At 42.9% G+C, this 5,195-nt stretch overlaps 1 protein-coding gene and 1 pseudogene across 5 annotated transcripts in view; one reads left to right on the top strand and one right to left on the bottom strand.

Annotated features, from left to right (window-relative positions):
- LOC118013753 overlaps positions 1–861 on the bottom strand; it is a 1,151-nt pseudogene extending 290 nt beyond the window's left edge.
- The window catches only part of DNM3 (dynamin 3), a 559,032-nt gene that overhangs the window by 41,102 nt on the left and 512,735 nt on the right, over positions 1–5,195 (top strand). The window lies entirely within an intron of this gene.

Below are 5,195 nucleotides of genomic sequence, written 5' to 3'. Positions count from 1 at the left end.
TTTCTTTCTTTCTTTCTTTCTTTCTTTCTTTCTTTCTTTCTTTCTTTTTCTTCTTTCTTTCTTTCTTTAAAGATTTTATTTATTTCTTAGAGAGAGAGAGATCCCAAGTAGGCAGATAGGCAGAAGGAGAGTGAGAAGCAGGCTCCCGCTGAGCAGGGAGCCCAATGCAGGGCTCGATCCCAGGATGCTGGGATCATGACCTGAGCCGAAGGCAGACGCTTAACTGACTGAGCCACCCAGGCGCCCCAAGTCATCAGGAGTTTCTTGGGCACAGGGGCTGGGGCCTCTGGGGGTGCAACGAGGTGCACCAGCACAGAGCCATAGTGGCCAGTCACCTTGCCTGGAACAGTGTGGGGTTTGCTGATCTTGTTCCCCTAGTAGTTTCACAGCACAGGGACAATGGAGAGCTTGGCCAGGATGATGGCTCCATGGATGGCAGTGGCTACCTCCTGGAACACTTAACACCCAGACCGATGTGTTCACTGTAATCTCTGATGGCAACAAACATCTTGAACCTGGTCTCCTGGGCAGCACAGGTCTGCTTTTGCACAGGCATAATCTTCAAAACCTCATCCTTGAGGGATGCCCCCAGGAAAGAGTCAATGATCTCAGATTCTCTGATTGGCAGGGAGAAGAGATAGATCTCCTCCAGGGACTTGATCTTTATGTCCTTAGCCAGGCGGCCCAGCTTGATGACGGAGATCCACTCCTTGTCATCGGCCTTGCCTCCTAGAACTCCACAAGCTCTGTGGCCTCCACCTTGCCCCGATCATAGCTGCAACTCTGGCCCCAGATGCCACTGCTGTGGCCTTCCTTGCCGGGGCCCCTGAGCCCTTCCAAACCACTGGCATCATCCGCCATTTGGTGTTTTCTCAGAGAAGAAGCTGGTTTCAGTCTCAATGAAATTCCTTGAGGTCTGAGAGAGAGAGTTTCTGGTTGGAAGAATACTCTGTGGTTTCTTGGTAGAAACAGTAGCCCATGGATTGTGATTTGGTTCTGCTGTTCCCTCTGGGGGATTCATATTAATGATGGAGGAGGCAGAGGTTGGTTAAATCTATCACCTCCTGAAGTGGTTCTTTTCTTCAGAATAAAGGAAAAGAATATGCATCATCTTCTCTGTGATTCTTTTCCTAACACTGCCTTGTAATCCTCCACACTGGACCCAGCCTGGTTAATCACCTGCTCCTCTGAATTATCCATGAATCTTATCCTTAGGTACATATTGCAGCCCTCATGCTGTACTGTGTTCTCTTGTATATAAGCCTGGCTTCCCTACAAGGCTTTGAGTTTTGTATCAGTTAGACTTTGCACTGCAACAAATCACATCAAAACTTAGTGGCTTAGAGTAGCAGCCATTTATGTAGCTCATGATTTTGTGGAATCAGCAGTTTGGGCTGTGCTCAGCAGGGCTCAGCTGATTTTTGCTGGGACTCACTTATATGGACAGCTGCTGGGTCAGAGGAGTCTGGCTGATTGATGATTGGGACACCTCAGTTATTCTCTTGTGGTTTCTAATTCTTCAATGGGCTGCTTGAACTTGTTGACATAATGGCTACAGGGTTCCCAAGAGCATCAAGAGGGCTAAACCTTAATATGCAGGAACTTTTCAAATTTCTGCTTCTGATACAATTGCTACTATCTCATTGTCTAAAACAAGTCATATGGCCAACCCCAGGGTCAGTGTGGGAGAGCACTATCAAAGGGCATGGATAGAGGATGTGTGAACAAATGGAGCCATTCCTGTAGTCAATCCACTACAATTTCCTTAATGTCAGGATTACATCGTACTCATCTTTATATCCTTAGCTTGTACCATGTGTTTGACATAAGGTAGGTGCGTGGGAAATGCTGAACTGATGTGTACAGTTATCTGACTCCCTTAGTGTGAACCCAAATTTGAGTAATCTTTGGGATACAGAGAGAGCATTAAGGCAGTGCTCTGGGATGCTGAGCTTTAGGGGACTCTGGTGCTGGCTGACTAGGAGTTGAAGAGGTCAAGGATGTGCCAGCAGGCCAGAGATGTCCCACCTAGAGATTATGCTCTACCTTCCTCTAAATCCTGTTCCAAGTAAAATGAACTCCTAAATTCTCTACCTAAATGGCCTTAAGTTGCTTTCAGGACCTGTGTAGGTCTCTCTCTCTCTATTTTTTTTTTTCTACTAAAGGAAGACTGCACCACTGTGTACCTCCTAGGCCCAAGAGATGGCCAAGGGGTAGCATTTGCACAATGAAGATTAGAGTGGGTGGACATTGGACTTTGGGTTGGGGTACCTGTAACCTTGCTTTGGAGGTTCCAGAGGGTGTGGAATGGAACTGGGGGTAGGATGAGATATATATAGGCCCCAGGCAAGGGTCCCCTTTGCCTTGGACTGCAGAGGTTGGGAGGCGGCCTAACCAGGGATCTTAAAAGGCTATTGACAGTAGTGGGACTCTTCTAGGGGCTGGGCTGGTCTTAACTTGAATTCTGGGAGTTTTGATTAAATCAGATGACTTCAGGAATATAATGAACTAAAAAACTGCTAAATAGCTGTTTAACTTATTATATTTTATGGCAGTAAATGAATGTGGTGCTTCTTTTGTGAGATTATGAGCTGAAATTTTGGCTCCTGTCAATATATGGCGAATTTGTGAGATTATAATCTCTCTTTTAGGAAATGTGTCAAGTTGTTAAGCTAGTTTTCCTCTATAAATGGTGAAGTCTTTTATTTGTAGTCTAAATGATTAGTCTACAGAGCCTCCTGGATAGTAATAAAGTCAGTACTGGGGAGACTGGCTGGCTCAGTTGGTGGAATGTGCGACTTAATCTCAGAGTTGTGAGTTTGAGCCGCACATTGGGTGTAGAGATTACCTAAAAATAGAATCTTTAAAAGAAAAAAAAAATGAGTACCAATTTACACAGGACTTTAGCATTTATAAATTTAATGTGGACTAGAGGGGATCATAATAGAAGTTCAGCATAGTGAGGCATTTAAAATAGTTTTAAGAGATGGAAAGCTGGAGGGCAAAGCAGATACAGGCATACCTCTGAGTTATTGCAGTTTCAGGTCCAGACCATTGCAATAAAGTGAATATCACAGTAACTCGAGTCAAATGAATTTTTTGGTTTTCCAGTGTATAAAAGTTATGTTTACACTATATTGTAGTCTATTAACTGTGAAATAGCATTATGTCTAAAAAATGTACATACCTCAATTAAAAATATTTTATTGCTGAAAAATGCTAACTATCATCTGAGCTTTCAGCAAGTTATCTTTTTGCGGGTAAAGGGTCTTGCTTCAATGTTGATGGCTGCTGACTGCTCAGGGTGCTGAAGGCTGGGGTGGCTGTGGCAATTTCTTAAAATAAGACAACAGTGAAGTTTCCTGCATCAACTGACTCTTAATTTCACGACAGTTTGTAGCATGTGATGCTGTTCCCATAGCATTTAACCACAGAACTTCTTTCATAATTGGAATTAATCCTCTCAAACCCTGCCTCTGCTTTATCAACTACGTTAGGTAGTGTTCTAAATCCTTTGTTGTCATTTCAACAATCTTCATGGCATCTTCACCAGGAGTAGATTCCATCTCAAGAAACCACTTTCTTTGCTCATCTGTAAGAGGTAACTTCTCATCCATTCAAGTTTTATCATGAGATTCCAGCAGTTTAGTCTCATCTTCAGGCTCCACTTGTCATTCCAGTTCTCTTGCTGTTACCACCCCATCTGCAAGTACTTCCTCCTCTGAAGCCTTGGACCCCTCAAAGTCATCCATGAGCGTTGGAATTGACTTCTTCCAAACTCTTATTCATGTTGATATTTTGACCTTTCCTATGAATCACGAATGTTCTTAATGGCATCTGGAATGATGAATCTTTTCCAGAAAGTTTTCAATTGACTTTGCCCAGATCCATCACAGGAATCACTATCTATGGCAGCTCTAACCCTATGAAATATATTTCCTAAGTAAGAAGACTTGAAAGTTAAAATGACTACTTGATTTATGGCCTGCAGAATGGATGCATTAATCATGTCTTACATCTCCATCAGAGCTCTAGGGTGATCAGGTATACTGTCAATGAACAGTAATATTTTGAAAGGAATCTTTTCTTCTGAGCAGTAAGTCTCAACAGTGGGATTAAAATATTCAGTAAACCATGTTGTAAACAGATGATGTACTGTTATATAGGCTTTGTTGTTCCATTTCTAGAGCACAGGCAGAGTAGATTTAGCATACTTCTTAAGGGCCCTAGAGTTTTCAGGATGGTAAATGAGCATTGTCTTCAACTTAAAGTCACCAGCTGCATTAGCCCCTAATAAGAGAGTCAGCGTGTCCTTTGAAGATTTGAAGCCAGATAATGACTTCTCTTCTCTAATTATGAAAGTCCCAGATGGCATATTCCAGAAGAAGACTGTTTCATCTACCCGGAAAATCTGTTGTTTAGTGTAAATGATGTAGTTTTGGAATAGAGGTGAGGTTTGGTGGGGTGGGATCCAGAGCCGAAGGCCAAGAAAAAATTCTTGAGATGTCTTTGGTGCAAAAAGGTAGTTTTATTAAAGCCCTGGGCAGAAAGAGCTGTACAGGGTTGTGAGGAGCAATTGATTATATACTATGGGGCTGGGGCAGGTAAGGAAAAAGGGAGGTTTTCAAAAGAACTTTCATATGCTAAAGAGGACCTACAAGATTCTGGAGGCCTTGCCATCATCAAGTTAAGATTGTTTTTCCCTCTAGTAAAGCATTAACATTAAGACAGTTGGGAGCGTCCTGGAAGAATGTCACACATGTCCCACCCAGGAGTAGAGGGGGAGGGGGAAGGTTGCACAGTGTCAGTTTATGCTTTGTCTTCAGCTAGCCTTCTGCTCCCTTATCATTACCACCTTCATTAATTATCTTAGCTCAATCTGCTGGATGACTTGCTGCAGCTTCTACATCAGCACTTGCTGCTTCACCTTGCATTTGTATGTTATGGAGACGGCTGCTTTCCTTACACCTCATGAACCAACCTCTGCTGGCTTCAGACTTTTCTTGTGCAGCTTCCTCACTTCTCTGAGCCTTCACAGAATTGAAGAGAGTTAGGGCCTTGCTCTGGATTAGGCTTTGGCTTAAGGAAATTTAGGTCTTCTATCCAGACCACTAAAACTTTCTTCATATCAGCAGTAAAGCCGTTTCACCTTCTTTTCTTTCTTTCTTTCTTTCTTTCTTTCTTTCTTTCTTTCT

The sequence above is a fragment of the Mirounga leonina genome, unplaced genomic scaffold (genome assembly GCF_011800145.1).
Source record: "Mirounga leonina isolate KUSES-001 unplaced genomic scaffold, KU_Mleo_1.0 Mir_154, whole genome shotgun sequence".
In the NCBI taxonomy this organism is placed as follows: domain Eukaryota; kingdom Metazoa; phylum Chordata; class Mammalia; order Carnivora; family Phocidae; genus Mirounga; species Mirounga leonina.
Note: the sequence above shows the minus strand (reverse complement) of the source record. Positions and strands in the feature narration are given on the sequence as shown.